The sequence below is a fragment of the Mytilus californianus genome, unplaced genomic scaffold (genome assembly GCF_021869535.1).
Source record: "Mytilus californianus isolate M0D057914Y unplaced genomic scaffold, xbMytCali1.0.p SCAF_12, whole genome shotgun sequence".
Lineage (NCBI taxonomy): Eukaryota > Metazoa > Mollusca > Bivalvia > Mytilida > Mytilidae > Mytilus > Mytilus californianus.
Window position 1 is genome coordinate 34,283,092 of NW_026262604.1, and position 13,890 is coordinate 34,296,981.

Here is a 13,890-nt window from a genome sequence, read left to right on the forward strand (position 1 = left end):
AAACAGTGTTTCAATATCTGAAATTAACATGTCTTTTGAATTCAGATATAAAAAAAAGTTAAAAAAAAAAAAATTCATTAAGGAATGTAAATATTTGCATATTTTTTCATTTCTTTTCGATTCTTATATAAATCTCTACCTAAAAAAATATACAACTACATCATTAAATAAGAAATACAAAAAAAAAAATTGTTTACATAATTTATTTCAAAATTTATCACTTAAAAATAATGTTGATTTCCATAAATTCCATAAAATATGGTCTTCCATTCCATTCCATCTTTTATTCGAATACTTAGTAGTCTATTTCCATATTCTGTAAAACACAAAAAAATTAATTATTAAAAAACATCACTTTACCAAAACTCAACACTATATAGTAGTATATTTAAATCACGTGACATTTTACATGACATAATCGGAAAAAGAAAGAAAAAATGGTCGCCATGTTGCTTTTGAGTTTGTTATTTTGCATTCAAAGTGTTGTAAATGTATGAAGAGATGTCCATATATTATCTTGCTAAAAGAGTGGAAGATTTTATAGATTGTTCGAGGGAAACAGAAGAGAGCTTTCAGGGAGAAGTAGCAGATGATGTTGTAAACATTCGCTTTAACCATATACAGAGCAAAGATCAACTTGAAGATGTGAAATTTACGAAGCATGTTATCATAATGTTGGAAGAATCGTTGAATTTGTGTGGTGGTATTAATCATAAACTGATGATGGTAGATGGGAAAATGTGTACAGTACGTCTACATTCATTTTATTTGAATGGTAAAATATAACACAATAAACAAAATGTGCATACATAAATATTCATGAAAGACTTCGAGTTATATTTCAGTCACGTGATAAGTAAATATTTCTAGAAATAATATGAATTACCACCGGTTGTCGAGTATAGTAGATCAGTGAATGAAATATCTAAATTACAACATGGTTAAACTTCAACCGTTATTAATAACAATGACTGTCTTCAAAACGAAGTTTATATACCTTGTTCCTGATCTAATTAGAAGTCTATTCATCTTCCCAGTCATGTCTCTTTCTCTTATAAGAGTATACATGCATATTCTACTTCTAAACCCATAACTTACATCATTTTCATCATCTGAAGTCATTTCTATCAACTTCCTCTTCTTGTTCTGTATAATAAAAAGTATCATTATTAGCTTATTATAATGTTTTAAATATTTATATATAAAAAATGTAATAAAAAAACCTTGGAAGTAAAGTATTAAAAACACCTTTGTTTTCATTTACTAATTTTTTTATTTGCTTTACAATTATTTGTTTATTGGGTGAATCTGATTTTTTTCTTCTTTCTTTTTATTACTTATTACCAAAAATCAAGATGTACTTACTAATGAGGGTTAGGAGTCTACATTTTGACCCCCTGGTCTGACTCATGTTGGTTAAATCAAGCTGTTGAATAGAAATTAAAAAAAAAAACATTTAAACATTAGCACATGATAAAAAAAAACAATAAAGCATGCAATGGTTATTTTATTTTTTACTTTAACCGTTTCTTAATAATATTGTTAACATTGTATTAATTGTATAACTTATAATGAGTTTAATCTATACATACGCTGTAAGGATATTTCTCTTCCTCTTTTGTCAAGTCTATCATCTACAAAATAAACATGTATACCTTTAAAATAAGAATATACAATATTTTGTGATGAAAATTAACTTTACACATATACTTTAAATTGACATATTAATTTTCTGAAAGCTGATATTTACAAGCAATTCTAAATTTATAAATAATTCATATGGAATTGAAAACAGATTTGTAACTTGTAATGAGTTAAATCTATACATACACAGTAAGGATCTTTCTCTTCCTCTTTTGTCAAGTCTACCATCTACAAAATAAACCTGTATACTTTTAAAATAAGAATATACAATCTTTTATCATGAAAAATAACTTTACACATATACTTTAAATTGACATATTAATTTTCTGAAAGCTGATATTTACAAGCAATATTAAATTTATAAATAATTCATGTGGAGTTGAAAACAGATTTGCAACTTATAATGAATTAAATATATACATGCACAGTAAGGAACTTTCTCGTCCTTTTTATTCAAGTCTATCATCTACAAAACAAACACCCCCAAGGGTGACTGGGGGAATAGAAGTATGGTCACCATTGGTCTTCCTCCGACCGGCAGTAAAACCCTTGCCAAAGTGGGACGTCCGTTTGGCTGTGCGGGATGTACAAATTTGCAGCCACGTCCGGTCAGAATGTGGACGTTAAATCCGATGCCTCGTGTAAAGAGAGTGCCACGCTCTTTGCACGTTCAGAACCCGTGCAACAACTCTTTGAGGGTTCCGTAGGTGACCTGTTGCAAGGCTAAATATCTGTCCCTATCCAATATACCTTCACATCACGTGGCAGTCTAAATTTCCTCGACCTTAATCCCGAAAGCTCCTATTGCAGAACCTACCTATTGTATTTATTGTTAACTTGTTCTCGTCCTGAATATGCATGAAATATTTGCCACTGGACGTTAAGCAACCAACAATCAATCAATCAATCATACAAAATAAACATGTATACCTTTAAAATAAGAATATACAATCTTTTATGATGAAAATTAACTTTACACATATACTTTAAATTGACATATTAATTTTCTGAAAGCTGATATTTACAAGCCTTACTAAATTTATAAATAATTCATATGGAGTTGAAAACATATTTGTAACTTATAATGAGTTAAATATATACATACACAGTAAGGATCTTTCTCTTCCTCTTTTGTCAAGTCTATCATCTACAAAATAAACCTGTATACCTTTAAAATAAGAATATACAATATTTTATGATGAAAATTAACTTTACACATATACTTTAAATTGACATATTAATTTTCGGAAAGCTGATATTTACAAGAAATGCTAAATTTATAAATAATTCATATGGAGTTGAAAACAGATTTGTTAATCTATATATAGGTTTCATTCATTTAAATCAATGAATATGCATACTTACAACAATATCCTGGGAGTTGCTTCTCTCCTGCATCTGTAAAATTAAAGAATTTATCTATACATTTTTTTTTTTGTGAAAATCGATGTATTTTCATACAAAAACAAATTTAATTTTCAGATGTGGAAAATACAGAGGGAAAAGATAATGAACTTTATGTTATATTATTAGGTGTACTCTCATTTGTTTGTATATTTATAATTTTTGTTTTTATGATATTGTATAGGAAACATGTATGTTTTAAATGTAATAGTCATAATATTCTTCCTTCACACGAAGACACAGTTTCACTTAGAAGAATGCCTAGCATTACTTCATTGACATGTGTTTACGTGTGAAATGGAACGGAAATGTAAATAAGTTTTTTTATATAAATTATGTTACCTTTATTCACAGTTAAACTTCTTTTTATTTCAGATATTTTGTCATCCATAACAGTAATAATATTGGCACTTATCCCCAATGAGGCAGAGTGTCAAAGTACTAGACTTGCTAATACATTCTATACAAAAGGTTTTCTCAATAGCTATTAATAGATATTTGAACTATAATACATTTATCAATCTTTTAAATCAGTCACTTCATTATATTTTTCATTATTTTATTCAGAAAAGAAAACCTATACGTAGGAGCAACAGACGTCGTGTTGCTCCAAAAAGATTGATTTATAATCAGTTTTGAGTTTTGAAATATTATAGTGTACACACTCAATTCTAGTTTCATGGATAAATTTTCACTTTCCTATTATTTCAAAAGTTATTAAAGTATTCATTGGAATTAAACAAAAAAAGAGGGTCTCAAGAGCCTGAATCGCTCACCTTTAATTTTTTGCTTAAATCATTCATCAATGATTATTTTTGCTTTTCAATATATATTAATGAGTGGCTTAAAAATTTCATTGAGATGTTTTTTTATGTGTCATATTTTCTTCAAAAGCAAAGAAATACATTTTACCCCTTTGTGCCATTTTAGCCATAGTGGCTATGTTTCTTGACGTACAAGAAAATAAAATAAACTAGAGGCTCTAAAGAGCCTGTGTCGCTCACCTTGGTCTATGTGCATATTAAACAAAGGACACAGATGGATTCATGACAAAATTGTGTTTTGGTGATGGTGATGTGTTTGTAGATCTTACTTTACTGAACATTCTTGCTCTTTACTACTATCTCTATCTATAATGAACTTGGCCCGGTAATTACAGTGGAAAATACTTTGTAAAAATTTACAAAAATTTACAAAATTTATGAAAATTGTAAAAAATTGACTATAAAGGGCAATAACTCCTTAAGGGGTCAATTGACAATTTTGGTCATGTTGACTTATTTGTAGATCTAACTTTGCTGTACATTATTGCTGTTTACAGTTTATCTCTATCTATAATAATATTCAAGATAATAACCAAAAGCTGCAAAATTTTCTTAAAATTACCAATTCAGGGGCAGCAACCCAACAACGTGTTGCCTGATTGGTCTGAAAATTTCAGGGCAGATAGATCTTGACCTAATGAACAATTTTATCCTCATCAGATTTGCTCTAAATGCTTTGGTTTCAGAGATATGAGCCAAAAACTGCATTTTACCCTATGTACTATTTTTTAGCCATGTCGGCCATCTTGGTTCGCGAGCGGGGTCATCGGACACATTTTTTAAACTAGATACCCTAATGATGATTGTGGACAAGTTTTGTTAAATTTGTCTTAGTAGTTTCAGAGGAGAAGATTTTTGTAAAAAATTACAAAAATTTACGAAAAATGGTTAAAAATTGACTATAAAGGGCAATAACTCCTTAAGGGGTCAACTGACCATTTTGGTCATGTTGACTTATTTGTAGATCTTACTTTGCTGAACATTATTGCTGTTTACAGTTTATCTCTATCTATAATAATATTCAAGATAACCAAAAACGGCAAAATTTCCTTAAAATTACCAATTCAGGAGCAGCAACCCAACAACATGTTGCCTGATTGGTCTGAAAATTTCAGGGCAGATAGATCTTGACCTAATGAACCATTTTATCCTCATCAGATTTGCTCTAAATGCTTTGGTTTCAGAGATATGAGCCAAAAACTGCATTTTACCCTATGTACTATTTTTTAGCCATATCGGCCATCTTGGTTCGCGGGCGGGGTCATCGGACACATTTTTTAAACTAGATACTCTAATGATGATTGTGGACAAGTTTGGTTAAATTTGTCTTAGTAGTTTCAGAGGAGAAGATTTTTGTAAAAGATTACAAAAATTTACGAAAAATGGTTAAAAATTGACTATAAAGGGCAATAACTACTTAAGGGGTCAACTGACCATTTTGGTCATGTTGACTTATTTGTAGATCTTACTTTGCTGAACATTATTGCTGTTTACAGTTTATCTCTATCTATAATAATATTCAAGATAATAACCAAAACGGCAAATTTCCTTAAAATTACCAATTCAGGGGCAGCAACCCAACAACGGGTTGTCCGATTCATCTGAAAATTTCAGGGCATATAGATCTTGACCTAATGAACAATTTTACCCCATGTCAGATTTGCTCTAAATGCTTTGGTTTCAGAGATATATGCCAAAATCTACATTTTACCCCTATGTTCTATTTTTAGCCATGGCGGCCATCTTGGTTGGTTGGCCGGGTCACCGGACACATTTTTTAAACTAGATACCCCAATGATGATTGTGGCCAAGTTTGGTCAAATTTGGCCCAGTAGTTTCAGAGGAGAAGATTTTTGTAAAAGTTTACGGACGACGGACGACGGACGACGGACGCAAAGTGATGAGAAAAGCTCACTTGACCTTTCAGGTCAGGTGAGCTAAAAATGTATACTAGATACTCTGAAACTCATTCAGCCCAAGTTTGACTGAAATTGATTCAGCAGTTTCAAAGGAGAAGGTTTTTTAAGGTAAGCAAACTAGATGAACAAATTGTGAAAAATTGTCTTTAAAGGGCAATAACTCCACAAGAACACATTTGACAATTTCGGCCATATTAACGTATTTGTAGATCTTACTTTGCTGAACATTTTTGCTGTTTACAGTTTATCTTTATCATTAATAATATTCAAGATAATAACCAAAAACTGCAAAATTCCTTAACATTACCAATTAAGTGGCAGCAACCCATCAATGGACTGTTTAATTCGTCTGATAATTTCATGGCTGATAGAACTTGGCCGAATGAACATTTTGAACCTCTCATCAGATTTGCTCTAATTGCTTTAGTGTTTGAGATATATTAGCCAAAAACTGCATTTTACCACTATGTTCTAATTTTAGCCTTGGCGGCCATGTTTTTTGACAAAACAGAAAATAAAACACAATCTTTATTCTAAATACCCTAAGGATCATTCAGCTTAAGTTTGGTTGGAATTGGTTCAGTAGTTTCAGAGGAGATTTTTTAAAATTAGAAAACATGATAAACAAATTGTGTAAAATTGTCCTCAAAGGGCGATAAATTAAGGAGTATATTGACAATTTTGGTCATATAAACATATTTGTAGATCTTACTTTGCTGAACATATTTGCTGTTTACAGTTTATCTTTATCATTAATACCCAAAAACTGCCAAATTTCCTTAAAATTACCAATTTAGTGGTATTGAAATAAAATTCGATACAAAAAATTATTTGAATTTTCGTAAAATTCGAGTATGTTGGTCGTAACTAAAACAACAAAAAATGTTGAAGATGATCGTTACTCTATTAAATAGGTCCGAATAAGGCAGAGTCAAGAGGTTCCACTTTAAAATAGGTAACACGTATATTTTTGGAAAGTTTAAATAATCTAATTAGTAATACAGTCGACAAACTAGGATATTAACATCAAACAGTCAATCACTCCGAAAACTTTGTTGATCCCCCTAGTGGTGCATGCACTAACTTAATTGAGAATCGGTGGTGGTGTATCAAGCGACAACTGCCAACTACACATACTAGATCTAAAAACATTTGATAAACATTTAATGGAATATATGTGGAGAACATTATATTCAGATAAAACACCACTTTTTGACAGTTTCATGTGTAAAGTATATCCCCTTTCTTGATTTGAAATTAATTATTTCAAAATAAAAATAATCTTTACAAATCTCATTTTGTTTCACTTTCTGTTATAGTTAATTTTTTACAACCCTTTTTTATGGCATATATCTCTGTCTAAGAAGTGCCATCCCCTATTTCTGTTTGACACCCCCATTTTCCTAAAATCTTAGTTAATACCTTGTAAAACAAATATATTACTATTGTATAGTAAATATATATCAATTGAACATAGTTTTTACATCAATTTGGGTGGGGGTGCCATATGAACTCTTGGCATATGATTATATTATATGATATTATTGTGATTATTTTTTACATACGACGTATAATAAAGCAATTTCGTCTTCGGGACAAGAGAAAAACATGTAAAGCGAGACGGGAATAAACATGTTTTGTGATATCTCTACCCCCTAATACCTCTAGCAAATGTAGAATATAGAAATACATAGCAATATCATAAAACCAAATTTGGCATTATCGAATCATTCAATCAAAATCAAGATCATTTAACCAAATTTGGCAAAATCGAATGTCTATCATCAGAAAGAGCTGGCGAAATATACTTAAAAATATGTACGTTGATTTTTGTAACTGCTGCTAAAAACTAATATGTTATAAAATTAATATAAAATTATAACAGACATGGAAGCATATATTTTTTTTGAAATAGCTATAATCTAGTATATACAAATACTTCAGTATGTACCATAATATAAACCTATAATGTATACAATAAAGATTGTTGTAGTATATGAAAAAATAAATACTATAAAACTCTTTCTTTTGAGGCAACTAAATGAACGTTTTATATAATCTCAAAAGCTAGCACATACATGGACCAAATAACCTACACTGATACTAGACTTGATGATATAGCACAATTAGCAAATGGTACAATGTCCAAAGATGTCCACCTTCTTGACAAACAGAGAATTTTCAGTGGTGACAATCCAGCTAGACAATTCGAGGCTGGTCACAAAAGGGGAGGCAACTACAGCTGTTTATATGGAACAGCTTCTAAAAATCACACAAATCAAGAAAGCAGTTACCTACAAAAACCTATGAGCCTCAAAAAAAGACGACAAACAGTAATAAATGGGGTATCCTGGAAAAAATGGAAACTGGGATCACAAACCTTTTTCGAAAATTTAAAAAGGATGAACTAATCGATGAACTGGAGTATAGGGGTATTGACACCTACATTATGGACAAACCGTCATTGCTGGAAAATCTTTACGAACTTCTTCATGGAAATTGCCGACCCCTATCCTTGCAGAAATTAATCAAATAGCCTACAGTTTAAAACAAAGCAGAACTCCAAAAAATATTCTCAGACTTTTCAACCTTGCTTTCATTTTCGGACTCCTAATAAAAACTGTCATTGGTATACCTGTCAAGATGACAACTAGAAAATTCAATGGTAATCTCTAGCACAGTATAGCAACACATTTACCAGACATTTATCGAACAATGACGATCTCAGAAGCTACAACCAATAGAAAGCCTGGATTCAATATCGATAATGACATTATAAGGTACAAGGCTCAACACAATTCTGCTGACAGAGCAGGGAACCAATTCACAATTTGGAACTCTTGGTTTAATAGCTTCCTTGTGAGCAGCAACCCTCTATCAAGGAAATAATGATAGGAAATGCAAGCTCGGGAATATCGTATCAATTGGAAGATATAAACTCCGTATAAATGCGTTGTTGGAATGTTACTACACAGAAATGGAAATTTCACATATGGGAAGCTGAAATCATCTCTTGTCATGAAGTTTTGTTTTCAACCGACCCTCATTGTCAATTTCTAGATATGAGGCAGACTTAACCATATCTGTTTTATCCGTTATCTCTAGTTCGTTGGGATAGATGCGTTCAACATAGTCCACACATTTTGAATTATTTAGTGAGAGAATATCGTCTCTATAGCTAAAAGTAAAGTTAAAGGATATTGCTAACTTCTTATCTTTCTTCCAAAGAAGTTCCTGTATGAAGTCAGCCTTATAATAGTAAAGAAATAAGTCGACAACACGTGCACGACGGTACGCTTTTAACACGTAAAAAGAATTGGTGGACCACGTTTTGGCATGTGTGAAAAAAAGGTCTGCCGAGGAAGAGTTCCTATGTGACATTTGTCCATATGCTACAAGCAGAATAAAAGAACCTATGTGAGCATACTTGCATACCCCACGTCCCCACATTGTTAGTTGGCAAACAATATCTCGCACGATTTTAAGTTCAAAGACTCATAACTCCTACAAAAATCAAGCTATATTTTTTCTTGTGGATATGCACATCAACAAATCATGTCCTTATTGTTTTCAAAATTATGACGGAGGGACTGTAGGATATTGAGGCCAATCAGGGGCATAACTCCTCCAAAAAAAATCTAATCAAATTTTCCTGTCGATTAAAACATCTGCATAGTATGTCCTTTCATCTACAAAATTTCATGAAATTCTGTTGTGTGGTTTCTGAGAAGTTGAGATGCCAAGAACAGGGCTGACGGACTATAGTACATTGAGACCAATAAGTTGAAAGGGGCATAACTCCTAGAAAAAAATGAATCACAATTTCCTGTCGATATGCACATCTACATACTAGTAGTATGTCCTTAATATCTACATGAAATTCTGTTGTGTGGTTTAAGAGGAGTTGCGGTGACAAACTTGCATTAATATATTGAGGCAAATAAGTTCATAGGGGTAGAACCCGTAGACAAAAATGAATCATAATTTCCTGTCGATATGCACACCTACATAGTATGTTCTTATTATCTACACAGTTTCATAAAATTCTGTTGTGTGGTTTAAGAAGAGTTGCTGTGACAAGAACAGGACGGACGGACAGACAGACGAGTCAAAAACATTATACCCGACGCAATAAATAAAAAGTGACTTTAGGAGGCATCAGAGAAGAAGACATCCAGCATCCGTATCAGCAATATAGGATACAGACAGTGGTTGAGAGAAGCAAAACCCGGGACGCTGTTAGATCACCTTTGTGATGGCATCAACTTCGCTCATCAAAGGCAGGGTGGTCAAGAAGGCAACTTCTCCTCTACCGGTGGCCCATTCATAAGGGGAGTGGCTTAAAGAGCTCTTTGGGACCACAGAAAATAACGTCTAAGAAATTCACATTTCCAAGAATGCCAGCAAACACGATGCCAGCCACACCTGCAAATATTTTGGCACCTCATTTAGCCAGCTCGTTCTTAATTCAATTCAATAATCGTTTGACTTTGTGCAGGTTGTCTATGATATGGAATAAAAGGAGGCCGGAAGCTTTACATATGAATAAATGAAACAGAATAAATATTTCACACATCTTATTTATAAACAATTTCACACAATGGCATAGGAGGAAAAATAATCTGAAACAAGGCCTATCGAATCTTGTGAAGACAAAGATGAACCAGACAGTGTCACTCTTTTTTTCTGGGTACGCTCTTTGACCCCTTGATAATCCCGAGGGACATAGTAGACATGGAGCCACCTAGGCCTACCATAGAATTCCGCATTCTGGATTCCACCACCTGTAGTGGAAATATTGTACATAAAACGGCTGGCCCTTGATAGGCATTGCGTTGGGTAACTGCTCCTGGATGAGAGGCAGGATATACCATTTAATAAAGAATTATAAGATTTATTCATTAATGAGGAACATTTATGTGTAGTTAATTTCGAACATTGTTATGTGAAATTATGATTATATATATATACATGAAGAGTGACATAAATATATATGGATTTACAACTATTTGTAAAATTATTGGAAAAAATATATATGAACAATGGTGGATAAGCACGGATTTGAAATTGAGTCCGTCAGAATTAAAAGAAGGTTTGTCTTCTAACTGTTATCAATTTCCGGACTTCTCGCATAAAGAACTGTATAACTTTGAAGTGCTTAGTAGACATAAGTCCTACGATGCCAGTGAAATGGGAGCTAGACGACAACTGAAGGCAAAGGTTTTTTTTACCAGGAAGGACACATTTCTGACATAAAGTGCCACCAAATATTTGCAAAGTGCTCCCACTTAATTATCAAGTGCCACTGTCTCCCATCTATCCCAACAAACGATAAGAAGACGCCAGCAGACCTGACTTGGGTGTTTAAGCAAACATTAATTTGTTCGTGCATCACCTGCATTTAATAATGGAGACATGACACAAAGAGTCACGCCTGACCGCACTCCGCCTCTTCTTGACCTGTAGCGATCACAGATATATCCTTGATGGAATACCTAACTCTAAGGTAAATATCATCATGCGTTTCCACCTGTATGTAGTATAATCCTTGGGACATACGTAGAGCCCAGCTAGACAGACCGAGTAACACTTTACTATATACAACAGTATATATATATTGTATATTTGCGCAAATAAAATTCATTGATTGTATATTTTCTTGTGATATATTGCCATTGTTCCGCCAGGGGATGCCCAGTTGCTACTCGCAGCTTAAAGAGACATGCACTTACTGAGTGGGTTAGCACTGGTCCAGGGAATTCCCCTGCCAATATTTTTTAAAGGGTGTTCCAAAAAATCATTTGAAGGCATTTCCAACATTTATAGGCCCTGTGTGAAATAAATTTTGGACAGAAGGTAAGAAAATTTGTCTGAATTATTTGGAATTACATTGTAGCAATTGTGGTTGGGCGTGTAATGCAATATTACCTGAATATCTGACTCAAGTTCTCCTAGAATAAGCTTATAATAACACAACTCTGCAGTCTTAGAGAAAGCGAACTGTCTTGCTTGAAGCTTGGAAATAGAAGTGAGGCTCTGCCTGGTTCCTGTCTGGTTCCTTGTTTTTGGTCTGTTCCTTCTATCCGTTTTCCCATCATATAGAGAGAGATTTAGGCTTGTCTGGTTCCCGGTTTCAGATATCATATTCCTCCTATATTGGAGAACCGCTAAAGCGGTGTATCAATCATCCAACGGCACCACACTCCTCCCCGTTTTCTAGAGGAAAAACCCAAATGATCTTGGTTTGTTCGCCATGAGCAAATTTGTGGACAATTAAAAGTAGTAACATTTATACAAAGATCTTAAACCAATTACAAACCAGTTAGTCCGGTTAGATGTAAAAGGCTGAAGATCAAAAGTGTACATCAATGGGACACTATTTAATCAAATATATATTATATACAAATATCTTAAACCAATCACAAACCAGTTAGTCCGGTTAGATGTAAAAGGCTGAAGATCAAGAGTGTGCATCAATGAGACACTATATTTAATCAAATATATCTATTATTTAAAAACATTACAAATTTTGTTTAAAACTGCCAATCACTATGAAATTATGAAAAGAAAATTTAAAAATTGCTGCCAAACATTACTTCCAACCCCTCCCCCTTAACAACCATAAATCATTTGAGAATTTTTTGTAGTAGTGGCCAAAACTTCTTCAACAGGTATCAGTAATAATTTTGAAATTTCATGAGCTACAAAGATGACAGTGTATGGATTGGCAAGTTGTTCTTTATAGCCGATATATGGAGCATCAGATTCTAAAACTATCCTGCTGGTTCCTTTGTTGCAGATGAACTGTTTGATGGAGGGATATTTGTTGGTAAAGATGAAAGGTGTAACGCCAAATACAATGTTTGAAAAATGTGAGGATGCTGATTCAAAAATTTGTTCTGTCCCTGTGAAGCAATGCCAATGAATTTTATGGTTCCTAGGTAAGTTGTTGACCATGGAGGTTAAAGTTGAAAGGTTTAGGTTGTTATCTCCTCTGCTGTGGACAACGACTGGAAGGTTTTTCTGCACTGCCAAATTAAGCTGTTTTTCAAAATATGTTATCTGCTTCTGAAAGTTTTGAGAATTTGGTCTATCGGTAGTATCCAATCCACATTCTCCTACCGATACAGTTTTTGAAGATGCCAAAATAGAAGTTAAATTTTTGAAGAACCGGTCTAAAGTTGATGTAGATTTTGAGTTGACAATTCGAGGGTGCATTCCAAAAGAGAGTCTGATTCTGTGATCCTTCCTGATTTCTGATCTTTCTGCTGACGATGGGAATTTTGCAGGGTTACAGTAATTGGCAATTAAAAATGACAATTTGGTCTTAAAGAGGTCAGATGTTCCCATATCATCCAACTCATGGATACCAGTTAATCCGGTTTTTACCATGAGTTGGTCAAAATGAAAATGGGCATCGACAGCCATCAATTGTCCTGTTGGGTTTGGCTGAGAGACATCCATTAAATAATCCAAAACGATCTTTTTGTTCTTCAAAAGTTTGTATCATGTTTTGTTGTTCTGCAGTTAATTTACTGATGACTATTTTCAGAATTTTCCAATGAAGTAAAGAATGTATATATGCTTGGCCAAAGTTGTCGAATATGTTAAAGTTGAATTTAGATAGGTTATTAATTTGACAGAAAATATCGGCAAGAAAAACTTCCTCTGTTCTAAATGTTAAATTTTTGGATGCTCCGTACATTTTATTGCCAGGAATATTCAAACAGCTAACAAGATGTATTAGTCCATCTGGATACGTCACTTCCAATATTCTGGCTAATTCTCTAAGCAGACCATTAATAAGCTGCACCCACATCTGGTAACTGTTTGGGCCAAACTTTGCGTCACTTTCAACCTCTGGATGAACGTTGTTTATGTGATGTATCAGCATTGTAACTTGGGTAAACTGTTGCTTACAATGGAAACAAGCGGACTCAGGAGCCACATACCATGGCAGATGGAATTTTGCTGCATGCCTAAACGGATGCCTCACAGGCAGCTGACAAATAAAACAAAGTTTACATTTTGGAGGACACGGTACCGCTACCTCAGGTGTTGTGAGAGGTATACAGAGATCTTCATCAGCCTCCTTCACT